Raw genomic sequence first — 27,499 nt, 5'->3', positions numbered from 1 at the left:
TACAACCATGCAATGAGTCCCTGAAAGACTCTGGAGAAAATAGTTATAGATCTGCCTTTGTCTCCAACAGGCTGGTTAAATTTTAACAATGGTTTTGTTTATGTGTGGTGGTTAGGTAAGAGAATAAGGTTTCACAACATTCCTTCCTTCCTACAAAGAATATGTCATCCCTATAATAAACATTGGTACACAATAACCATTGAGACCACTGCCCTACTGTAACCATTAACTCAACAATTTATATATTAACCAGATGGACATAGTAGAGATGGTCACATGAGCTTACTTGTCTATCACTTTAACTGCAAGAATAATAAGTATAGTCTTAGGTCACATAGAGTTTAGATATTAAGGAAATAAACATTGTATTAACTCATCAATGTAGTTAGATATTCTTAAAACAATTGTGATTAGGTAAGGATAATCTGTAAGGTTGTTGTTTTCTGCCTATGCTTTGGAAACTTCTTTAATATTAACCAGAAGACTGCCATTATAGCCTGAAGAAAAATGTATATAAACCCAGCCTTCCCCAGAATAAAGTGGGATTGATTGCACCAGAATTAGAGTCTGTGTCTTTCATTCTCCATCCATCACCGACGCTGTCTCCCCACCCTGTTTACCAGTGTGGAACCCATGGACTCCTGCCAGGGCTGGACCCTGGCAGGACAGTATGGGACACACTCAGATTTGTGCATGGATTCAGTCCATCAAGTATTGAGTTCTGAGTATTATAGCAGAATAAAGACTACAGAAAGAGGTAGTAGAAAATTAAGCAAATTACCATAAGATGAGGTGGAACATGCTCAAAGTTAAGGGAAAAAAGGGTTTATGCTGTGTTCTAAAGACACAACAGGAAGAGAAAGTCCATTTGGTTGAGGAAGATGAGGAATATCTCCTTTGAGGAGGTGGCATTTAGATGGGCAAAGGGAGGTAGGAGGAGGGAAGAGGGCATAGCAGGACATTATCCTGGCAAAGGTCATGCATAAGGGCCCAGGTGGGCACATATGGACAAGGCCAACACACCTTGTTGGCCAATGTGTGGGCTTTTTAGTTAACTAAGTATTAAGTAGAAAATTAAGTGGAGATGAAAAGTGAGTTCCTGGTAGGAGGGTCCTTCCCATTGCAAATAAATGCTCAGGTGCTTCCTTCCCTGACAGCCTGCAGGATCAGGAGCCCTCTATGGCCACTTGTTTAAAAAAGCATTATGAGTAGAGGAAGAGAAAGTGAAAGCATGGGTTTTGCTTGTGACTCCTTTCTGTAGCACTTTCCCTCAGTCAGCCCTGCTTGCCTGGCACCCCAAGCCCATGGGGAGAGGTTATAAAAGCTCACACTCTTCCAGAAATTACTCAGTGCAGGTTTTATAGGAACTTTCCTTTTAAAAGTAACCAAATAACTCTTTAAGGCTACAGGGTCCCTAGGGAGAACAGAGATGTGTGGAAGGAGTGAGAGATGTCACTTCACAATGTTTATTTGCATACATTGTAGAAGGCTTTTCAAACATATTGAAGAAAGCAGTGGATTCTGAGGTATTTATCCCTTGGACAGCAATGTGCAGCTTCTTATGTCCAGATAGTTGTAGGTACTGATTTTAGACAATGGAAATCTGAATCCTAACTCTTTAATTATTAACTTGAATATTAGGGAGTAATAGGTGGGTATTTCTGATCTTGTTTGAGAGAAAGTTTGCTCTTTTGTGCTTTTAAAAACTGTCTTTTATTTTGATACTGGACATTGAACCCAGGGCACTTTACCACTGAGAGCTACATCCCTTGTTCATTATTATTATTATTGTTATTATTATTATTATTAGTAGTAGTAGTAGTAGTAGTAGTAGTGGAAGTATTTAGACAGGGTCTCACTAAATTGCTCAGGGCACTGCTAAATTTCAGAGGTTAGCCTCAATCTTGTTATCCTTCTGCCTCAGTCTCCCCAGTAACTGAGATTAAAGGCATGTGTACCACCCTGCCAGACTGAGGACTATTTTCTTAGACTTTGAGAAGCCTTCATTGGTGGAAAAACCAGGATACCCTAAATACTCTGGTAATTAAATGTTAATGTAACATGCTGTGTTTGAAACCTGGCTCTGAAGTAACTTGCAAATACTAGTCCTTGGGTCACGTGAGCCTGTGGATTTGAGTCTGAAAGCACAGCTAATTCAGTTTTGTCCATCTGTTTCAGAGCATTAAGTACTTCTCAATATATAATTGAGATTCTCATCCATAAAGAGATGAAATACAGTTAGTAATGTCCACTTTTAATTATTGATTTATTTATTCATTCAAACACATTTAAGAAGCACTAGGTGTGAGTGTAGTTGCTATGACTTTTTCAACATCCTGTGTGCTGGATACTTCTACAGGGTTTAGATGGATCTTCCTATTTATTCTTCCCAGCAAACCTGTAATGTAGGTATGGTTTATTCTCCCATTTTACAGATGTTGAAATTGAGGCTCAGAGAGGTTAAGTAGCTTGCCTGAGGTTTCCTACATGGTAAATTTGGTTCTGAGCCTGGCACAACTCATTCTGAACAGTTAATTCTCAACAGTTAGGTCAGTGGTCCTAGCATACTTGCAAAACTGCCTTGCATGAAAAAAATGAGAAGCTTATTCAAAACATGTATTTACCCTAGTAACCTCATAGGTTATTGAATATGTAGGATATGTCAGAGTCAAATTATTTGGTATAAACTTGTTTCCTTTCAGCATTTCATGTTCAAAGACATTTAGATGTTTGTTTCTGTTCCACTGAGCAGAGCAGACCTTTCATTTCAGGTTTAAGCCCAAAAGCTCTTGATAATTAATGAAATTGCTTAGACTAATTCTAGGGAAAAATAACATGTTGGTGACCATAATGATGCAGTCCAAAATTCTGGCACTTTCACTGTGGTTCTTACAGAAAACACTGTATTGACAGCACAATGCCTAGAGGGACTTCTTGTCACCATAGCTGCAAACCCATCCTGAACTAGGGAGTTTGCCTCTGCTGAGAATAAAAGCCTGGCAGATTTAACAGGCAGAGAATCCTGTTTCTTGTCTTCTTTCTGGCTTGTAGGCCAGGTCTCCTACTGCCTGCATGAAAGCAAATGCCAGTGTGGCACTCTCCTGAGAGACTCAGGAATGTTGAATCTTCATCCAACCTGACAAAAATCACCACATATAGCCTTCACCATTGCCAGGGTGTTGAATTCTCACCAATCTCAAATCCAGAGTGAAATCTGAAAACAAGTTCAGAGCTTTTTAAGAAGCTGCAACAGGGTATTTTAACAGCAGATTCTAAGCTATTACAGGGATGGTCAAAAATGGAAGGTGTGAAGACATAATTTTAAAATGTGTATGTGTGCTTTGTGTGTTTATAACCTAAGTAGTGTCCACTGTAGAAAAACAATTCCAAAGACATAGAGAGAAAGAAAGAAAGAAAGAAAGTAAGAAAGAAAGAAAGAAAGAAAGAAAGAAAGAAAGCCCCTTCCTGAGATCCCATTTTGTCAGTACACTAAACTTTCTTTAATTTAGGAGGGGGAGAAAGTTGAAGAGATCTTTTGGACAGAAGTTGCTACAAATGAGTTTTCCACCAGAATATCAATACATTTTTTCTATATAAGTTGATAAGTATTAGTATAGAAGAGAAATAAGCTGTTTAAATTTTGCACAAATAAGTTGTGCAGCTTTACTAAGATGGTGGGGTTTGCTTCTTGGTCCACAGGAGGGAAGGTAACATCTGTGCTGCTCTGATGATCACACTAGAGTCAGGTGAACCTCTATCAAGAACTATCTTTGTCCTTTATTTCCAAGTCACCAAATGGATTGCTTCTGATCCCTAGTTCACTACTGGCTAGCTTACATTTTGGGAACAGATTTAGTCCTGTAGCTTCACTGAATCCTGCATGCTGAAAGGGCCAAATACTCTGTTCCAGGTGAGTGTTTGGAAGTGAATTTGTAAACATATAACTTCTAAGGGACACCCATTTTCTCAATTCTGCAGAGACTTAAGATGGTGGCTTCTGTCTCATATTTGGTAAATATATTGATTTTAAAATGGGTGTTCATATGCACAAGTCTGCACACCCTTTTAAAGGAGTTTTTTTGAGGCAGAAATGGTGTATTTATGTCAACTGTCCATAAGTGCAACAAGTAATTCTTGAAGTATTTTTTATATTTTAACTATGAAAACTGAGGATTTTTTTATGAAAGTATAAAACTTAAGAAGAAAACATGATCCAGTTACTCAAAGTACTGATTGACTTTAAATGAATTCAAAATTAAAAATAACAACACATTTCCTCTACTGGTATACAAAAGTCACCTGAATACTTCTAAATTATAATCAAGTTCTTCTTGTTCTGTGATTAAAAAAAGAAAGAAAGAAAGAAAGAAAGAAAGAAAAAAGAAAGAAAGAAAGAAAGAAAGAAAGAAAGAAAGAAAGAAAGAAAGAAAGAAAGAAAGAAAAAAAAGCATCCAGGGCATTGGATTAAAGAATAATAAAAACTAGTTGCTTTACCTTGCAGAAACCTCTGAATTAGGAGAGCCTTATTATTCACTTACATGCTAGAATTTTGCAGTATTATCATCTTCTATCATGTGGATACTGGTAAATTTTTTCTTTCATACCAAAAGACTGTTCCTCACCCACCCACGTTGCTATTGTGAGTTTAGGGAGAAAAATTCTAAAGACAGGAATGAAGCAGGGGTAGACAGTGCAAACACCCCCTGCCTGATTCTAGCCTTGTCTCATCCACCCTGCATCCTGTATCCCCAGAGTGGTTCATGTGAAGCTAGTTGCAGTTCTTTGGCTACCATTATATTTATTATATATTTATTATTATTAGATAAATGTAGCACTTAGCATTTTGCCTGTTGATCTGGCAAACTTCAGTAGAATGTGGGCCCTCAAGACTGCAACTGCATCCTGTTCCGCATGGTGTCTCCCAGCATCTAGCTTGTTGACTGGAGTACAAATGATACCAGCGATTATCAGTGACTCTCTAAATGAAGAGATGCCAAATAATTCATAAAGAGATGTCAAAAAAATGTAAGTGTTAAAAAAATCAAGTCATAGCTTTTGAGTTGGTCATTATGCTTGTCAAAATTATATATGCCAAGTACCATCTCTGTGCCAGAAGCCTGATGTACATGATGAGACTTAGGGTCTCACTGGAAGAATGGTAAGCTAAAGTGATTCTAATTTCTATCTTGCTTCTCTAGCTTACTACTGGAATTAGGGTGTCAAAAAGTGACTATGTCCTTGGAGCAATTGGGTTTCTTTCTTTCCCCTGGTTCTTATTCCTTTCACATGAAATCAAGCTTTAGTCACACACAGAAAAACATTGATTTTTAAGCATTTTAACATGGACAGGAAATCAAAAACTAGTAATTGCAAGGAAAATCAGCAATGAGCAAATCTAGTATTTTAAAAAAGCTTTAGCATAGGAATCCTAATCTTTGGTAAGGAGATTAAAGGCCTCATTGTCTGAAAATCTCAAGCTTTGAACAGCAGAAAGTTGGAAATGAGTACAGCAGAAAGGACTTATGTGACTCTGGGGCAGGACCCAGAATTTCTGTGGAATTCAGCAAGTATTTGTAAACAATGAATGACCTCTTTTCCCTCCTTATTGAGAATTCTGCCAAATGAGTGAAATGTGTCTTGGTGACATCCTGGGAAAGCCTTGGGGAATGACTGGAACTATGCTAATTTTTTCATCTAGTATTACCAATAATAAGTATTGCTCATGTTCACGGTTTTTCTGTACATTATCTGGATCTCTGGGAGTGGAATATTTATACCCAGTAGTTCTGACAATTAGCATCCAGTCAATTGGATGGTGTGTTAAAGATTTCTGAGTTCTTAGGTCTGATATAGTGTCTGACATAAATACTTCATTCAAGTGCCTAATAATGCTTTTGGTTCAGGGGTGATATTTTGAGAACGACTGAAGGCCAGTGGTTCCTAGTTTACATTTAGAAATCTGAAGAATAAATTGCATTGTATGTGGTGAAGGAAGGTGCTAGCAATTGGCCCAGAGTACTCCACCACTGAGTTCCATCCTCAGCCCTTTATATTTTGAGAGAGGGTCTTTTTAAGTTGCTGAGGCTGGCCTCAAAATTGTGATCCTCTTGTCCCAGACCTGAGTTACTAGGATTACGGTTCACTTCCACTTTACCTGGCTTTATTACTGAATTTAAAAGTACTTAATTGAGAGTTTCAATTTTAATTTCACCAAATAGACCTGTTTTTTTCTCTTAGTGCCATTCAAAAGACAGGATGACCCCCCTCCAAAAAAAAAATAATACAACCCTGTCTGGATGGCTGACTTGTTATATATTCTTGGACACTCTTTTTCTGATTGGATCATAAACTAAAGAAAAACACTTATGCACCTTTCAAAATATTATTACCCTTCCAATGAAAAGGGTAGTCAAACATAGTAATTTTTAAAATGATAAGCATAAAAACAAGGTAAGAGAAAGAATTTTCTGAAACTAGATATTGCGATTGATGGATTTTCAGCATTCAGATTATGATTATGTCCCTTCCAAACTTATAAAAATAATCTATCAAAACAATGTACCTCTTTTACTTATACTATTAATGTACTGGCAAAGGAAATAAAACCAGGTTTGGCCTACAGCAAACTTTAAGTGATGCTGGCAGGTTTCCTGTTGTGATCTTTACAAAGGTAGACTGGAATCCTGAAAGTGGCAGCTGACAGAGCTGAGAAGATTCTGCACATGATCATTCACATACATTCATTGTTCATTCATGTACAATTATTATAGCAGGCTATAGCATATATTAAAGAAATACCAAATAGGAGAAAAGGCACTAACTATTCTGGATGAAGTATGCTTTCAAACTGAGATATATTTTAGAAAAAAGATAGATGCCAAAAACACTGTGCTAAGTGTTGAATGTCAAGGACCCAGAAATACAAATAAATTGAAATGCTCTTCAATTGAATAATTCAGGTTTTTGAGCTTACATGTCTATACCATTCAAAATTTTTAAACAGATTTTTACCAAATTTGAAATGCACCCAGTATGTTGAAATCCAGTGGAGCTAGTCAAATTTGCATTTGAGACTGTGTGCTGATATTTTTAGTTTGACAAATCTGAGCCAGTAAATATATGCAATACTCTGCAGCAGGGACTGTAAGAGATATACAACATGTGAATAACAGGAAAGTAAACATATTGAGCAGGAACTGAGGTTCTGAGTGGTTCTTTGCATCCAGGAACTGGGCAGATTCTAAGGAAGAAGTGCCACCTGAGCTGAGCTGGGAGAAGGGACAGGATTTTGATAGAGAGCAAAGTATATTTTAGAACTTAATATAGGTATTAATTCCGGTTAGAATACGGAAAGTATATTTAGGAAGAGACCTGGCAATAGATGAAGTCTGAAAAGGAGGCATGGGCCATGAATAGTTCCACCTTAATCTGCTTCAGACTTGATATCCATGTGAATAAAGAACTCAATAGAAAGTGGAAGGATGAGTTGGGGATATAGTTCAGTTGGTAGAATGCTTGCCTTGCAAGCAAAAGGCACTGGGTTCAACCCCCAGCACCACAAAAAAAAAAAAAAAAAAAAAAAAAGGGAGGGAACAGGGAGATAGGAGAAAATTATTACACTACTTCAAATACTGGGGGGACAGTGGAGATAGAAATAAATTTGAAAGACATTTCATAGGCAAGATTGAGAAGAACTTCAGTTTGGTTTGAGGAGTAAATAGGTAGTAAAAATGAGGAAGAGGCAACCCAACTAAATGACTATGAGACTGGCAATGTTTTAGGAAGAATAGCTAATATGCATTCATGTCTTCCTGTGTGCCAGAGAGTCTGGGCCACTCATCATGTATATGTGTGCATAATTATTAAATACTGTCACAAATCTTGAAGTCCTTTGTGAATTGCCGGGGTCCAGCCCTAGCAGGAGTCCATGGGTTCCACACCGGTAAACGGGGTGCAGGGAGACAGCGTCGGCGATGGATGGAGAATGAAAGACACAGACTCTAGTTCTGGTGCAATCAATCCCATTTTATTCTGGGGAGGGCTGGGTTTATATACAGTTTTCTTCAGGCTATAATGGCAGTCTTGTGGTTAATATTAAAGAAGTTTTCAAAGCACAGGCAGAAATTGTTTTTAACAAGGAACAGAAAATTATGAGAAAACAGTAACCTTACAGATTATCCTTACCTATTCACAATTGTTTTAAAAATATCAAACTATTATTATCTAAACTCTATGTGACCTAAAACTATTCTTAATATTCTCGTGGTTAAAACAATAGACAAGTAATCTCATGTGACTATCTCTACTAGGTCCATCTGGTTAATATCTGAATTGCTGAGTTAAGGGGTACAGGAGGGCAGCGGTCTCAATTGTAATTGTGTACCAACGTTTATTATAGGGGTGACATATTCTTTGTAGGAAGGAAGGAATGTTATGAAACCTTATTCTCTTACCTCACCATCACACATGAACAAAACCATCGTTAAAATTTAACCAGCCTGTTGGAGACAAAGGCAGATCTACAACTATTTTCTCCAGAGGCTTTCAGGGACTCATTGCACGGTTGCAAAATTATTTTTAATTTTGTTAATGGTAAAGACCCATTGTTTTTCAGATTGTAGGTAATATTTTCTAGAATTTTTGTTGTATTCCCTTCATCCCCTTAAGCAATCCGTTCAGACTGAAATGAGTAATATATTATCAGAAAAACACAGCAGAGAAAACACCATGCTCCGGAGCAAAACATCCGGCAATTCCTTTTAGGATGAGCCTTTGCAATCATCCTCCAGAGGATCTTTGTCAAGCACTGGATGGAATTCCGGATGCCCCCGCAGCTCCCCCTTTCTTATTTTGTAAAGTGAAGAGGCCTTCTTGAATTTTTACTCTCTTGACTAGTCTGAGGATTACTTGGAGGACGACTGGAAGACAAAGAATTAAAATTAAAATACATACTCCAATCAAACCATATTGTAATATTGTATTTAGGAATGTACTATTAAATATAATTGTTTTTATATTATTAAACATTTGGGAGGCCAAATTATCTGTTGGAACAACCGAGAGATGAGCCTGACTCAACATTCTTATTTGTAGTTGTAAAGCATTGATATCTGGTGCTATATTAGTATTATTCCAAACTCCTCTAAGGTGAGTTTTAACTTGTTCCCAATTAGTATTATTATCAACCATTAAAGGAGTAATACAAATCCATTTATAATTAGCATGACATCTAGTGGTCATTCTAGTTTGAATATTTTGAATCTCATTTCCCATAAAGAGAATAACATTCAAGGGCATTAATTCTAGTTTCTAATTTTTTATCAATTTGTTCTTATGCCGCTAAAGCCACAGAGACATTATGAGATAAATCATTTACGTGTGAAGCAGTATGAATTTCCTGTACAAGCGCTGTGGTCAAGAGAACTAAGGAAGTGATTATACTGATTAAAACTGTTATTCCTAGGATCAAAGCTGCAACAAATCTTTTTGGTCTTAAAAGTTCATTAACTGTTTTTAAAATTTCAACACCTGGATCATCATACCAAGATTCTGTAAGATTGACTGGCAATATAACATAATTAGGCTGATGTACAATTAAAAACACCTTTAAATCTTTAGACATGGTTGAATTAATACAATTAGTAAGAACACAATCATGACAATAAATGTTATAAGCTTCCTTATTTTTAGTAATATTGAAATTATTTATGGTAGACATAAGAATAGCATGAGGAGCATTTATACAAGCACGTACTGCAAAGTCATTAGGTTTACTTAACTTAGGTCTTTGTAGTAGTACTACATTAGTAGCTGCTAATAGTTTATACAAGTCAGGAAAATAAGAGAATTTACCATTTATAAGTTCACTCCGATAGATGGGTGTTACCCATCCAGGAGTAAACCATCTATGAATAGGCTCATTGGTAAGAAAAGGGTTAAAATTAAAATGTACTGTTTTATTTCATCTTATCTTTAACCAAAGTTTATAATCAAAATCAGGAGAAGACACAGAATAATCTGTAATAGTAGTAGCAGAGCCTTGTGGCTTAAACTGTAGTGCAGTATGATGAAAACCACATTTAAACCATTCTGGGAAATCTGTTTCTAAATTGAGTAGATTCCAAGAGCTGTCTTTACGACTGTTAAAGTCGTCACATGGTTTAAAAGGAGGCGGTAAAGCTACTGAAATATTTGTATCATTATAATTAGCATATCCAAGTGAGGTTATCTCTAGGGACCATATATCTCTTTCATTGTCTTCTTCTCCTGGAGAATCAGTAATGTAAGTCCTATAACTTAAAGGGAGACATCCCAATGGCACATGTAGATTATCTGTACTAAAGCACATTGGTGTCTCTTCAGTAATTCCATGAAATGTAATCGTAAATGCTATTTTATGTGGTATTAAAGAATCTGAAATCCCTCCAAGTAGTTGAGGCTCATTAGTAAATACTTTAATATTAGATCTGCTCCAAGTAGTTGGATGCAGTAAGGGAGGATTTGGAAAATAGGTCCAGTAAGCTTTCCCTTTATTATCATAAGCATGAATAGACAGTACCTGAGTTGAAATGAGAGCAATCAATGCAAAAAACAAAGCCTCTGGGGTTTTAGGTTTTCCAGAGTTGTTCACCATGTGTTCAGCAGTGGCAGTCAGACGTTTCACTTGTCCCCAAGTCGGCAAGTCTGAGTTGCGAGTTGCAGATGATTGTGCAAGACGCAACCGTCTCATCTTAAATACTAGCCCGTTTTCGTCTGTCTGATTGGGTTGATAAGGGATCCAATACTCTTTGTTCTTCCTCCTTCAAATAGGGCTCATTGTAGTGACGTATCAATCTGTCTGGAATCCACAAAGGTGTTTCAGCATCCTGTGGAAATACACAAGCATAGCCTCGACCGGATGTCAGCAAGACATCAGGTCCTCTCCATTTACCAGATAATAAATCTTTCCATTTTACTAAACTTTGTTTTGACCTTTTACTTTCCCAATGTCTCATCATTGCAGTATTTCCCTCCTTATCAGTATTTAGATGATTTAAAACAAATAAAGCATGTTGTAATATATGATGTGGGGAAGAGTATTTAAGCTCTCCCTCTTTTAGCTTATTTATTTGTATTTTTAATCTTTGATGGCTCCTTTATACTATTGCTTGTCCTTGTGGGTTATAAGGAATTCCTGTAGAATGAGAAATATTAAACCTGGAACAAAAATCTTTAAATGGTTTTGATGTATAAGCAGGAGCATTATCTGTTTTTAATTTTTTAGGCATTCCTAAAACAGAAAAACAAAGGAATAAATGTTGAATCACATCCTTGTAGGCTTCCCCAGTTCTGGCTGAGGCCACAATAACATGAGAAAAGGTATGGACTGTAACATGAACATAAGACAATTTTCCAAATTCTGATATATGAGTTACATCCATTTGCCATAAGACATTAGGTAAAAGTTCTCGAGGAAATAAATTTAGGACAAATATGACAATTTTTAACAATAGTTCTGGCTTCTTCTCTAGAAATATGAAATTGTTTTTCTAAGGCAGATAAATTTTGATGATGATTTTTGTGTGATATAATAGCTTCTTCTATAGCTGTTAAAATAAAATTTTTAGTTAAGTGATCAGCATGGGTATTCCCCTGAGCAAGGGGACCAGGTAATCCAGAATGTCCCCGAATATGACCTATAAAGAAATGTGAAGTTCTGTTATGAATTAAATATTGAAGTTCTTGTAGCCTATGTATAATTTTAGATGAAAAGGAGAGCATTGCTGTTTCTATGGTTGAAAACAGTTTAACAATGTATAGTGAGTCTGTGTACAAGTTAAAGGGTTGAGCAACAGTCTTGAAAGCATAGATGACTGCTTCTAATTCAGTTCTTTGTGCAGAAGTTTCTTGTGTCCATAGAACTGTGGGTTGAGAATTAATTATTATAACTGCTTTTCCATTTGATGACCCATCTGTAAATATTAACATAGCATTGTTAATTGGAGTTGAAGAGTACCATTTAGGAAATATTATTTCTGTTTGAAGTAAAAAATGTAGTAAAGGATTATTGGGCAAGTGGAAAGAAATTTTTCCTGTAAAATTTAGAAATGCAATAGCCCATTGATCATCAATTTGTAATAATTGGTCAAGTTGTTCTCTTGTGTAAGGAATAATTATTTCATGCATTTCACAAGCAAACAATTCCTTACTTCTAAATCTAGCCTTTAATACCAAAGAAGCTACCATAGTAGGATAAGACATTAATATTTTCTTTCCTGATACTGGTAAGTGTATCCATTCAAGTGGATCATTTTGCCATAAACAACCTGTTGGAGTATGTTTCATTTTTAGCACAGTAAAAACCCAAGGCAAGTTATAATTAACTTGTTGCAAGTAATGTTTTTGAATTGCAGTTTCAACAACTTGTAAGGCTTGTTCTCCTTCTTTAGTTAATATTCTACTTGAGTTAGGATCTGAATCACCCTTTAATATTTCAAACAAAGGTTTTAAATCATTAGTTGAGAGTTTTAAATAAGGTCTAATCCAATTTATATCTCCCAATAATTTTTGAAAATCATTTAACGTTAATAGTTTGTCTTTTCGAATTTGTAACTTTTGAGAGCTGACACAATCTCTTTTTATAGTTCTTCCTAGATAATTATAAGGAGGTTCCTGTTGAATTTTTTCAGGAGCCACTATCAGACCCCACCTCTGTAAATCTTTAATTAAATCCTGTAATATTATTTGTAACAAATGGCTTTGAGAATGTGCAATCAATATATCATCCATATAGTGAATCACATAGCAGTCTGGATACTTTTGTCTACAATTAATTAAAGCTTGATCTACAAATTTTTTGACATAATGTAGGACTATTTTTCATTCCTTGAGGTAATACTTTCCATTGAAATCTTTGATAAGGCCTTTGTAAGTTAGGCAATGGTAAGCTAAAAGCAAAATGCCATCTATCTAGTTTAGCTAAAGGAATAGTAAAGAAGCAATCTTGTAAATCAATGACTATAATATGATAGCCTTTAGGGATAGTCACAGGAGAAGGGCATTCTCCACTAGCTGCAGAGTATAAGGGGAAGTATGTCCTAAATCTTTTACAGCTGTTTTTAGTCATTTTAAAAGAGAGAGAGGCTCCCAATGAGGCTCTCCTCCCTCATCTATAGCCCATACTACAGGGCAACAAATACTAACATCTCACTGTTTTTGTGCCTCACGAACAGCACCTAGAAATCCTACCTTTTGGACTTTCCTTTTTATTTTATCTGGAGGTTTAGGAATGGCCGGCACAACAGGAGCCACCAAAGGTGGATCCTCATTATGATATCTGAAAGCGGCTTCTTCCAAATCCTCCTCATCAGACGGGGAGAGTTGATCAGGTAGACCTTTCTCCTTTTTCCCGTCTTCATCATCATCTGATTCACTTTCACTTTCACTCGGAGTTTCCTCTGTATATTTTTTAACCGAGGCTGTCAGCAAAGTCTCCTTTGCTGACGTTTTGTCTGGTGATCTTACCCTTTTACTTAGCTGCTCACTTTCATGTCTAGGGTCTAAACAGTCCCTAAAAAGATTCCACAATGCAAAAGCATCGGCGGGGACTCTTTCATTGCCATATAATCTATGATATGCATGCATAGCATCGCCTACCTTTTTCCAGGTTTTAACATCTAAGTTTCCCTGTTCAGGCAACCAAGAGGCACATTCTTGCACAAAATGAAAAAATCTTTTTAATTGAGCTGTTCCTACATGCATTCCTCTTTTAGTTAATAAGCGCTTAGTAATATCAATAAATAATGCTCTTTCTTTGCTTTCACTACCTCCCATGGTAGCTGTTCTTTCTATCCCTGCCTATCCTGTCTTGGCCTTCTCTACCGAGGGGTCCCCGGCACCCCAGGCAGGATCCTAGCTGTCTCGAAAAGGAAAGTAATTAATAATAAATGGGGGATTTACCAAAGGGCCCCATGTTGGGCGCCACTTGCCGGGGTCCAGCCCTAGCAGGAGTCCATGGGTTCCACACCGGTAAACGGGGCGTGGGGAGACAGCGTCGGCGATGGATGGAGAATGAAAGACACAGACTCTAGTTCTGGTGCAATCAATCCCACTTTATTCTGGGGAGGGCTGGGTTTATATACAGTTTTCTTCAGGCTATAATGGCAGTCTTGTGGTTAATATTAAAGAAGTTTTCAAAGCACAGGCAGAAATTGTTTTTAACAAGGAACAGAAAATTATGAGAAAACAGTAACCTTACAGATTATCCTTACCTATTCACAATTGTTTTAAAAATATCAAACTATTATTATCTAAACTCTATGTGACCTAAAACTATTCTTAATATTCTCGTGGTTAAAACAATAGACAAGTAATCTCATGTGACTATCTCTACTAGGTCCATCTGGTTAATATCTGAATTGCTGAGTTAAGGGGTACAGGAGGGCAGCGGTCTCAATTGTAATTGTGTACCAACGTTTATTATAGGGGTGACATATTCTTTGTAGAAAGGAAGGAATGTTATGAAACCTTATTCTCTTACCTCACCATCACACATGAACAAAACCATCGTTAAAATTTAACCAGCCTGTTGGAGACAAAGGCAGATCTACAACTATTTTCTCCAGAGGCTTTCAGGGACTCATTGCACGGTTGCAAAATTATTTTTAATTTTGTTAATGGTAAAGACCCATTGTTTTTCAGATTGTAGGTAATATTTTCTAGAATTTTTGTTGTATTCCCTTCATCCCCTTAAGCAATCCGTTCAGACTGAAATGAGTAATATATTATCAGAAAAACACAGCAGAGAAAACACCATGCTCCGGAGCAAAACATCCGGCAATTCCTTTAAGGATGAGCCTTTGCAATCATCCTCCAGAGGATCTTTGTCAAGCACTGGATGGAATTCCGGATGCCCCCGCAGTGAATTACCAAATTTTTTACCTGGGAAATCATGTCTCATGAAGGCTCATGCTTTCCTGTAATCAGAGTGACCAAAGCCTAACTAGTTCTAATGGTTGGAGTATTTTCTCCAAAGATGGTCCCTAGTATCCAGCCTTTATTCAGTGTGTAAGTCTCACCTCTGTAGTAGGCTCTGCAGATGAAAATATCAATAAAATGGAATCACTCTTTAGGACTTGTGTTCTTGTGAGTGGGCTATAGTTGCCTCACAGCAGTTCATCTTGTACTTTTGTAAATTATTTTTTTATTTAGTTTTTAGTTTTTTACAGACTGCATTTTGATTCATTGTACACAAATGGAGTACATAATTTTGTTTCTTGGTCGTACACAATGTAGATTCATACCATTTGTGTAATTATACATGTACATAGGGTAATGATGTCTGCCTCATTCCACCATTTTCATACCCCCTCCCTCTCTTTTCCTTCTATATATTCCAAAGTTCCCCCATTCTTCTCTCATTCTCCACCCCCATTATATATCATTCTCCACTTATCAGGGAAAGTGGAGAATGTGTTTTGGTGTTTGGGGCTTGGCTCATTTTACTTAGCAAGATATTGTCCATCCATTTATTCTCAAATGTCATATTTTTCTTCTTTATGGCTGAATAGTATTACATTGTGTATATATACCAGAGTTTCTTATCCATTCATCTGTCAAAGGGTATGTGCTTTTGTAAAATAGCAACTTTATTGAGGTGTGATCTTCCCACCATGAAATTGACTTGTGAAGTGGTCTGTTCCAGCTGTAGGTTATTAGTACATCCAAACTGTTGTGCATGTACACCACTGCCTATCAGAAATTTTCCTTTATTCTGAAAGAAAACCCTGTTCCCACTTGTAGTCATTCCCATTTATAACTCTTCTCTAACTACAGAAACCATGAGGCTTTGTCTCAATGATTTGTCCATTCTGAACATTTAATACAGAAGTAATATTTAGTGTATGGACTTTTGACAACATCCATGACCTGATGTCAGCTCTCTTTTTCTTTTCTTTTGATTTTTGCTGGTCATCATTATACTTCACTGAGTCATTTCATTGGTCCATTTTCTGACCTGAGTTCTTTGGAGTAAAGGAAAGGCACTCCTTCCTTCAACAGGTATTTGTCAGATGCCACCTTTATGTCACATTCCACAGGTTTCTGTTCTCACTAAATTCACAGTCTGATAAGTGTACAATGAGAAACATGAGAAAAACACACATATGAAAGTAATCAAATGATCAGAGAAGCCATGTCTAAGGATAAAATATTTATGACAAAATTTGAAAGAGGACACAGTGACACCAAGAGATGAGGCTAAACATTGGGCAACCCATTTGGCACTAATGTTGTCAGGACTCTGGTGAGTTCCAAGACCTGAAAGGAGGCCAGAGTGGCTGCATTGCTATTAGGAGGGTGTCCCAGGTGAGAGGAGCAGGGCCATGATCACCTAGCTCTTTTTTGTGAGAAACAGTTTTGGATTCTTCCAGGTGGAGTGCTATGATCTGATTTGGTTTAAGAAAATGTGGCTGCTCTTTGAATAATGAAATGCAAGAGTCAAATTGGAATATAATAATTGGAAATCTTCTGCATATGTCCTGTCCATTGGCACTGGCAGCCTTGGTTAAGATAGGGGAGAAGAAATGAACCAGAGTGGACACATCAAAAAGCTATATCAAGGGGTCACGTCAATGGTGCCAAACCCAATGCCTGCGTGTCATGTCCAGTGCACTCGGAAACTGCGGACATGGTGGCATCCAGCTCAACACTGTGCCTCTTCAATGTGGATGAAACCCTGATGTCCTTGTGGCAGAAAATTACCAAAGAAATGGATGACTTTCTACAAAAATTGAGGCAGAAAATCAAAAGTGGAGTGGTAGGCAGGTTGGACTTTGGGAAAGTACAGGAGCAACTGGGAAATGATGTGGTTGAGAAATATGATTTTGTGTTTCCAGAGAATGGCTTGGTTGTGTACAAAGATGGAAAACTATTGTGTCAACAGAATATCCAAGGTCACCTGGGTGAGGCCCTGATCCAAGACTTGATCAACTACTGCCTGGGCTACATTGCAAAAATTAAACTTCCCAAGAAAAGGGGTACTTTCATTGAATTCTGAAATTGGATGTTGAATGTGTCCCCTGTTGGAAGAAGTTGTAGCTAGGAAAAATGCATTGAATTCTACATCTTGGCAAAAAAAAGAAATTATATAAGACAAACCTTTGTAGCAGGTCTGCAGAAGGAGTTTGCAGGCAGAGGATTCACACATTTTCCACAGGAGGTCAGATCAGCTTTGACATCTTTCCTGATGGATGGGACAAGAGATATTGCTGAGACATGTGGAAAATGATGGTTATAAGACCATTTATTTCTTTGGAGACAAAACCATACTAGGTGGCAATGACCACGAGATCTTCATCGACCTGAGAACTATGGCATACACTTTGACGGCACCCAAGGACACATACAGAATCTGTGAAGAGCTCTTCTCCTGAGGGAAGATGGGAGGGGGGTCCCTTGGGACTGAAACCACAGCCCCTTCTCACATACCCACTCGCAGCCTGGCTGTCTGCACTGTCCAGTTGTGGAGTGGACACTGGCCACACTAGGCAGCAAAGTCACCCTCCACTCCCAGCAGGTTGTGCCCTTCTTCCAGTGCCAAAAGCATCCAGAAGGGAGGGGATAAGACTCATCAATAAAATAATTTGTCCCCCATCCCCAGCCTACGACCTACCTCATACTGGCACATTGTCACTGTACACATGGGTTTTTGGGAACTTTGTCATTCAGGTATAATTCAGAAAGGACAAGTGTGCCTAGGCTCACTCTCTTTAAGCATCTTGAGAAACCATAACTGTTACTGCTTGGGTGCCAGTATAGACACCAGAAGGGGATGTTTGGTGATTAGAAAGGATAGCTGTCCACAATGACCCCTGGGACAGAAGCTGGAAATGCCACCTACATAACGTGCCCTCCTGAGCTGAGCAAGGGTGGTGCTGGGATGCTTTCTGTTTGTAAGCCCAGACCTCCGGTGGCCTGCCAGACTACTGGCCAAGACCAACTGACCCATGAGGTCTGCACTCAGGCTGGCTCAGCACTCAGGTGACTCTGCATTCAGTACACTGAACAGTCTAGTCACTCTCAGATGAGAGGCCTTGCCCTGGAGGTGGGATCTGCTGCAGACCAAAGCAGCTCACTGGGGCTGGCATCAGACTTGACCAAGGGGACCCTGTCCTGAGGGGACCTGGTTCCTCAGGCATCTGTACAGGAATGAGCCATGTCTGCAGTGTCTGCTTCTTCCTGTGCCTTCACTTGAGGGTGGAAGTGCTGCTGCCCTCTCCTCCACTACACCTTCTGGGACTGAAGGGAGCCCCACACCTCCAGAGCACCAAGCTTTCCCAAAATGGGTTCAGCATCTGAGCCCACCCCACCCATCAGCATCCCCACCCCACCCCAGGACTCAGCACTAGGTGAACCCCATTGCCTGACCTGGGGCAGGGCAGTTAGCCAGTAGCAACTGCAGGCCTGCCCTTGGCCCCACATGGGCATGTTCTCAGTAACTTCAGGACCAACCATCTTGTCATTTGCTTTTGCTGGATATTGCAAATGGTACTGTAATGACCTTTCAAAATAAAATGTAGCACATTAAAAAAAAAAGCTATGCCAAAATGAGAATGAACAGGTCTTAAAGATGTGTTGAGTGTAAAGTGGATTCAGGGCCTAATTTGAGCTCTTTGGTATACATTTCTCTAAAGTTAAGAAATTTGGATTCAAATGGCTTTGAGACATATATAAAAACTCTACACAGAAATATTAACTGAACATTTACACACACACAGGTCTAGAGCTCACAGGAAAGTTGGGACTTGATAAGCAGACATGGGATTCATCACTGTGGAGGGAGTATTTGAAACATGTTAGTGGAAAAGCCCTTCTAGGAGGAGATTCTAGAGAGAAGAGATGAAAGCTCCAGTAATCTACATTCATAGAAGAACAGAGATAAGATGTTCAAGATGCACAAAAGTGCAACTGGGCAGAAGGTATCAGGTGAGTCTGGTGGCATGCAGCCACCAGGAAGCAGACTTTTCAACCAATTCCAGCTTTGTTGAGCAGTCTTGAGTCAATAGAAAGTGAATTCATTATAAAAGAAATGAATAAGAAGTCAACAAAGCAGAGGTGGAGTTTGGGAGCCATGACGAAGAAAAATGAGAAGAGAGAAGGGGACTGGGGAGCCTGTCTTTATAGCATTTATTGTCTTTGGGTAAACCTAAACATAACAGACTCAACTCCACAACCTTGTTGAGAAAACATCCAGATCCACCCTCAGCAAAGCTATAAATTGAAAAGCCCCCTGGGTAAAAAATCTGCTGTGAAATGATTAGAATGTTAAAATTAGACAACGATTGAAGCACTGGTTTATCCTTCACCCAGAATGAATTTTTATGTTTTAATGCTTGATTTTATTGCTTGCTGATGGTATTGCACTATTTTACCATGGAAAGTTATAAGTAAGTGTTTATCCTTAGAATTTTCTTAGCTTTTGAGAACATGGATCTTTCTTTCTTCAGTCTAGATTTGCCCCTTATTAGAAGATACACATTATTATATCTAAGAGATAATTTATGTCCTCTGGTAATATACACAATGTGTATATTTTATAGTTGGTGTCTATAACCTAATGCATGAACCAATTTCAAGAATGGCCTAAGCTGAGTTATTTTGGTGTTTAGAAAATCACCTTTATGAAGGCTGTGCTCATGGTCTTTTGAACACCTCTCTTTCAATCTATAAAATAATTGAGAAGTCATTATTGCCCAATATAGTGATCTAAGATATTACTAGCCTGTGCTTTGTAGAATTTGGCATTCTCTCTTCAAATCTATCATGCCAAGTACATTGAACAACTAAGTCATTCTCAATTCTTCTATTACCTTTTATTTTATTTTATTTTTATTTTCTATTCCAATAGATTTTCTTTTTTAATTTATTTTTATTGTAAACAAATGGGATACATCTTGATTCTCTGCTTGTATATGAAGTAGAGGCATACCATTAGTGTAATCATACATTTACATAGGGTAATGGTGTTTGATTCATTCTGTTATTTTTCCCTCCCATCCAATCTTCCCACCCCTCTTTTTCCTCTATATAGTCCCTCCTTCCTCCATTCTTGCCTCCCTCCCACACCCCATTAAGAGAAATTATAATCTTGTTTGAAGTCCTGAATATGGGTTAAACTTACTGAGTTAAATTTCAGTTAAATTTAAAAATTTTATCTGTATAAATGAATGTGAAACAATACTCATGTTAATTAAATTTGAAGAGAAAGGAGGCATTGGTAACCTGCCTTTGGCTTATCTTTGATCCTTTATTGTGAGTGGACTGTCTAGTATTTAGTGCTTGACATTCATCTATTACACTTTTTAAGAACTTCAATAAATTGTAAATACCCTTAGTACAATTTAGTCATTTTTTTGGCCTTGTGGAGAAATAAATAATTGTGACAGTCATGAAATTTTTGAGTACTATCTATTGATTAAATTTTTAAAAATAATATTTCTGAATTGTTCATGGAAAATGTCCCTGATTTATTACAATTTTGTTATCTTACTATTCTTCTTAACATCTTTGGAAATACATAACTAGTAAATATTCAAAAGAGTCAATGGTAAAAATGGTAGTTAAGAATGTAATTTTGAAAATCAGACTGCATGGGTTTGAATCCTGTCTCTGACACATCATGGCACATGTCCTTGGGCAAATGACTCAGCCTCTCAGGATAAAATCTTCCATCCCTCTGAGGACAATACCTTTGTCCAGTGTCTCCAAACTGTATATACTACCTCCATGTTATCAGGTTGTTGAAGTATCACATATTTTTTATCAAATAAGCTTGTTTTAATTAATAGTGGCCCAAAATGGATAGTGATGCAAAGGAGGCACCAGGGCATAAAACATTAAGAACCAATTAACTCCAGTACTCTGTGGAAATACTGAAGCTACCCAGGAAAAATCACTGGGGAGTGATGTTAGTGTTCATGGTTTTAGATATCCATTGGGGGTCTTGGAACATATCCCTGGGGATCAGGGGCAGAGGCTTCTATATTATTACTTTTTTGAGTATTTCCAACAAAGGTAGGGACAATGGTGGAAATAATCTGTTGTTAGTTCAAGCAACTATAAGAAAGAAAAATTTCATTTTGTATATTTGATTACCCTCATGCCATCTGGATGTGTAAAAATTATTGCTTTAATCCTTTTGCGAACAAGGATCCAAATTCTTAATAACAGTATGTAGAAAGTAACTGATGAATTAGTACTGAAATTGTTTGAGATGAGTAGTAGTTTATGCAGGTTTTTAAAGATATTACCTTATCCAGGTACAGTGGTACACATCTATATTTCCTGTGCCTCAGGAGGCTGAGGCAGAAGGATCACAAGTTCATGGAAAATTCCTGGTATGTTCATTGGTATTCTTGGTATAGAAAAGGGAGTGAGAACCTTACCTTCTCTTTGCTTCCTTTCCTTGCTTACACATTAATCTTAAAAGTGAAACAACTAATGTTTTGTCCTCTGTGTCCTCCACATGAGTCTCACGCTAGCATGCTAAAGCTATGTAAACTACCTATAAGTGTGTGTGACTGCACAGATGCACATGTATGCATCAGAAAACAACTACATCCATTTGATTTCATTTTGGACTTTTATAATTAGATGTGATAGTTTTAATTTGATAATTAAATAAATAATGTTGTTCCTGTATTTTAAAACATATTACAGTGTAAAATTATTTGATTGTTGCTGTGTCTCAAGTAAAATAATATTGATGTTTAGTTTATGATTTGTATTGAAATTAAATTATCTCACATCAGAGAAATGAAAATCCATGTTTTTGTCTCAAAGTAGAGTAGTTTCAGGTGGAGAATAAACAAGCTGAAGTTTGTTTCTTACATACCCTTACCCCTTTTAACATTTTTACCTAAATAAAATGTTTAAGAAATAGGATTTATGCTTGGGATCTATCTCCTTTGTCTCCTGGTTTTGTTCCTTTACTGTGAATCATTTCTATTAGAAATTTCTGCTGGTATTGAAGGATACATATACCACCAAAAAGGATATGAGAAGGAAAGAAAGACTGTTTAGACCATATGTCTAGAGGTTGTGTGTGTGAGTGTAGAGTCACCAGCTCAGTCTAGTTCATCCTTGATTGCCTCAAATTTTACAGTGAATGTTTTCTTAGTCCATGAGCAAAGCAATGTGGTTGGCCAACTTGCCTGTTTGTAGCTCCTGGTGGCACAAACTTCCTTATTGTAATTGTGTCTTTACTGCTGTTAAAGGTTCCACATCTTGAAGGGAGTAGGGGAAGTAATAAAAATCTAAGATTAGCTAACTATCCTATAAATGCTAGGCAAGGTTTAAATATTTTGTGAATAGAACTAAATTTATTTTCAAAGCATTTCTCTTAGTAATATATCATTGTCACTACTAAAAGAACTTGCTGCTGATTCCTTTTATAGAACACTATTGAAATATGCAAATTGCAGGTTACTGGGTATTAGTGAAGTAATGGAGTGTCGAAGTTGAGTGGACTATAGAAAGGCAGATCAAAGGAGCCTTGTGACCATGAAAATTCACTGCCTTGACTCTGTCACAGCAGCCTTCTGGTCAGGTGTCCAGTGTTGATTTTACAAACTGTTAGTACTTCAGCAAATTGTGTAAGGGGACACAGAATCTGTGAATTATTATTACTTAAAACTGTTTGTCAATTTCCAGTTATTCAAGAGCTTAGAGAATGGTAATGGGTGGAGAAATGTGACACCTGCTAACACTATTAGAAAACATTTTATTCCAAAAGACTAGATGGTTCCTAAAATGGGACTCCTGTATAAAGTATATGTACCTGTTCTTGGGGGTAGGCAGTGTATTAAGAGCTTTAACACCTTAGATAATTATTATGGTGATGGCACAGTCACTGCTTAATTCCTGTTTGATGCTGTGCACTCCAAGTTCAGCTTATCACTATTTTAAAACTGCAGAGACTTCTGAATACTCCATAGGGATGTAATGCAACTCCCTAAAGCCCTGAAGTGCAGTGAAGTAAACAGGAATCCATAGTCAGTACAGTCTGGTAATGCAGAACATGGGCTCAGACAACAAACTAGGGTTCACATCTCAGCTCCACCTCCTCTTGTTTGTATAATATTTGGCAAATCAGTTATTGTTTGGGGCTTCATTTCTTTCATGTACTATGAGATCAGAGAAGTCAATTTTGTCTCTATCATAGGGCTGTTATGAAGAATAAATGAGATATTTAAAGGACATCATAAGTGCTGTGTAGGTGCCAAATTTGCTGCTCTTATTACTGGAAGCATGTATAGTAGTGGTGCACAGGAACCAAGAGATGTATTTATTTTGCTTTCAACAATTGATTTTTAGAAAGCCTTTTAACCTTCCATGACTTTGTCTCCTTCGGCAAAATCTCAGTATGTCTGAGTAGGTGACAGGTGAACAGCCTTCCAGTTTCCAATTTCCTGCATGATGAGGTGAATATTTTAGAGGCAGGAAAGGCATGGATGAAATCACAGGCTACAGTTTCCCAGGCCTCAATTTAAATTTTCCCTCTGCCTCAGTTCTGAGCCATGCATTCCTCACTGCCCATTCATATCTTGTCCCCTCTGCTTTCCTACAAGAATGGGGTTTTGTTCTGAAAAGCATGTGGAAAACACAATTGCTACTATTTTTCTACTTCTTTTGTTACTGCTACTGTTACTCTACTCAAACTACTGCCCAAGATGCAAATCCACCAGTGTCCCCACCCTCTGTCTGTCTTCTGTTTCTCCAGTTAAAATTTTATTGCAGTGCATCACTGATTTGTTTACATCTTGACTGAGATTCTTTTCCAGTTCTATGAGCAGATTTGAGCAGTTATGAAAGAGACCATGGAGCCTGCAAAAACTAGCTCTTTGCTACCTGGTTCTTTGAGGAAAATATTTGTTGACCCTTCATATAAGAAAATTATAACAACTGTGTCATTCATCTTCCTGTTTTCCCTCTCACCTGTGAGGATTATGTGGCCTATGTTTTCCTCCTCCCTTTTCCTGCTGGGTTGTATTCAGTTGTTTATAGATGGTATTGGCATAAGATCTGCCATTTTGCTGCCACCATAATTCTTTTCCCCACCATTTTACAACCTAGATAGTTATTAGCCCACAAAATTCTACTACCTAAGAATAGCTCTCCAGCCATTCTCTCTGTCTCTCACCCTTGTGTGCAGACACTCTGCCTGTCTGCTTAATAAAATCTCTTGTGTGAGTCTGCACATCAGGAATGCTTTCTGGGTGCTTTCATTTGTGCCAGGATTTGGGTGGGCTCTTCTACTGCCACTTATGTGAGTGGAATTCCATCTGTTGCTCAGACCCTCTGATTCTGGTCTCACCTTCCATTCACCCTGACACTTGTTGCACATCCACCACCAACTTCAGTTTGGTACATTTCCCATAGGTTGACTTTAACACCCCTCTGCTGACCTGAGATGTGACCTTTGGTCATCCAATACCCTTGGGGCAGTTGAGGAGTGGGGTTTCCCCCAGCCATGACTTTTACAATTATGGCTGGCCTCCTTAGTTGACCTTATCTGATGGGTGGATCCCTGATTTTTATGATGGAGATTCCCTTTGTGGGTTGAGTCTCCACATTAGTTTTCTCTCAAAATTTCTGCCACCAGGTCCTTACCCCCTTGACTTTTGCCTGGCACACACTGACAGGGGTGACAACTCCCATCATTGTGCTGCCTCCTCATCTCCACTCAACTAGTCTGTGACCTCAGGTTGACTTAGATGCTAACTCATCTATCAGTCTCCAAAATGGGATCTGGGTCCCCAATCTGGCAGATTCACACCTGAGGTGTCTATTAGATAATCTTAAACCCCTTCACCAGCCTACAGCCACAAAAACTTAATCACTTGTGTAAAGATATTTGGCCACAGTATCCTTCAGGTAATCAATCAAAATGACCACTTAATGGTATACCAATTCTGTGAGTCTTTGCTCTTCCTGCAAACCTGAACACTTTCTTTTGGCTTCTTCTCCCCTCGTGATCCCTACTCCTTCCCCAACTTTGACCCAGCTAATATTCTACTCCCATACTGTTTTCCTGCAGCAGAGTCCCCTCTGGTCCCTGCTCCTCTGTCTCCTTTGCCCCTCTCTGTTTTGACTTCTGCCCTGTCCACCTACTCCTCCTGCAATGAGTTGTTAAGCACATGTTTCAGCTTCCCTATGGGAGGTGGATGGTGTGGAGGGAGTGACCAGAGTTCATTTTATTTTCTCACTCTCCAATCTTTCTCAGATAGACAAGCAGCTAGGTACTTCACCTCCACTCTGCAAAATTTATTATGAAATTTCAGTATCTTACCTAGTCTTATGATGTTAAATTTAAAAGATGCCTTTTTCTGTGTACTCTAGATTTGCAATCATGATTTCTGTTTACCTTTGAGGTACCAGATACTGAATCTCAATTTGCCTACAAATTGAGGATTTGGCAATAGCCCTCATCTCTTCAGTCAAACCCAAGCTAAGAACTTAAAAAGGGTTAAAAATCCCTAGGCAGGCATTTCCCTTATAATGGAATGTAAGCTAGCAGACTCAACAAGGGACTGAACTAAGACTGAAGGAAAAAAAATTGTCAATTTTAAACTTCTGTACAGAAACACAGAAAAATGTTTTTAAGACTCTCTTTTTCTCCATCTCCCTCTCTCTCTCCCTCTCTCCCTCTCTTCCCACTTCTGCCTGTCTTTTTCTCGGTCTCATACTATAATTAATGGCCATTAACATTTTTTTCTTTAGGACTTTTGTTTTGCCTTAAATAGTATATTTTTCAAGCTCACAATTTTGATCTTCCATTCCTAGGTTAAGGATTTTCTGATGAGTTTTATTTTTTATTTAACTCTAAAATTTATTTTTTAAAACATTTATAATATTGCAATAGAGATTAACCTACAAAAAACTACAAGGCCTTTGTTTTGTTATGTGCATATTGTGTTATCTGATATTGTGTTGTCTGTCTATATAGTGCATTAAAATATTATGCACCTGATATCAAAATTGACACAAGTAACAAGTACTCATATAATTAAAATTTAGAAAATGGATTCAAATACCTTTAATTTATGTGATTTTAAAAGGTTTAATTTAAATTGAGTGAACAAATGAAGTTAAAATTTCTTTCAAATTACTTAACAAACAAGTCTGTCTAGGTGGTCAAACTAATAAAATGTTGAGGTTTATATAATGTCCAATCCATTGTTTTTAGGACTATTATTCAACAGAAAAGAGATGGTAGATACTGTTCAATACCCTTGTCTGATATTTTGGTTTTGTAGTAAAATATTTAGATTGAACACATTTGTGATTTCTCCAATGTGTTTAGACATTTGATTACTCAATGCACAAGGTACACCTCCTGATCGTCCAACACCAGTTAGCAAACTGATCGCTGACTGCCAGGGAGCACCAGCTGCCTGCTGTTGCCTGGAAGTTCACTGTTGCAGTCCCTGCAGGTTTGATTACATGTGGCTGCCACCATTTTGAGAAAACAGCCAGTTCCCTTAGGACCCCTGGCTGGACTGACTGAGGCCCGTCTCTAGGATCCCTCAGCCCAACTGATCACTCCCTGCCTCTGGGGCCCTCACAAAGACTGACTGCTCCCTGCTGCCAGGACCCCCAGACCAACTGACTGTGCCCTATCACTGGGAACCCAGACCAACTGATTGCACCTGGCCGCCAGGATCCCACAACCACACCAAAGACACAGGGCCTCCTGGACCCCTGCCTGACCAACCGCATCCCACCTCTAGCTGACCACATCCACCACTGAGCTGCAGCTCCCGATTTGCCAACATAATTTGAAGCCAGAGTGGCCATCTTGGATAATCCTGGAAGTTGTAGCTCTGATGTTTAGGTGAGGAAAACTTCATCCTGAGATGTCTGCTGGAGGCTTGAAGCTCATTGTCAGGTCCCTGTCATGCATCAGACTACTGAACACTGGGAGGTTTCATTACTATATGACTGTTATACTATAGATTTTCTTTTTCTCCTTATTGAAAAAAATTAAGTTTTTATTTCTTTACTTGTCTTGCTCTCTTTTCCTTTTGTTTATCTGTTCCCTCAGAGTCTTTTTCTCCCATTTTTACATGCTAATATCCAATTTCTTTTGATTACACTCTCACCCTTTGTAATTTCTAGAACTTCTGTAAATTCTTTTCTTATCCCATTAACAGTCACATTCTACATCCCTCTGCATCCCCTTTGTCCTCCATTAGAAACTGCAGACCTTATTGCAAACGTGTTTCTTTTACCAAAGATAATATTCGAACTCATTCTGTTTATCAAGAAAAATTTTTTATTGTCCTCATAGGGGCTATTTGGTCTAGGATTGAATAGTGTCTGAATTGGGCACTGCTAATATTAATCTCCCCTTAAAGAAAGGGTTTTGGAAACCTATAGGGCCACTATAGCCTATAGGGAGAAATCTGCAATACCCCAGTTCTGCACTCCTAGAGGGGAAAATACATGTACAACATGAAAA

General features: G+C 38.0%; 1 pseudogene; it reads left to right on the top strand.

Moving 5' to 3' along the window:
- Positions 1-16,666: 16,666 nt before the first annotated feature.
- Positions 16,667-17,411, top strand: LOC124975685 (phosphomannomutase 2-like; annotated as a pseudogene).
- The last annotated feature ends 10,088 nt before the right edge of the window (positions 17,412-27,499 follow it).

The sequence above is a fragment of the Sciurus carolinensis genome, unplaced genomic scaffold, assembly GCF_902686445.1.
Source record: "Sciurus carolinensis unplaced genomic scaffold, mSciCar1.2, whole genome shotgun sequence".
Lineage (NCBI taxonomy): Eukaryota > Metazoa > Chordata > Mammalia > Rodentia > Sciuridae > Sciurus > Sciurus carolinensis.
The sequence above is the reverse complement of the archived record's forward strand: the minus strand, read 5'-3'. Positions and strand labels throughout refer to the sequence as shown.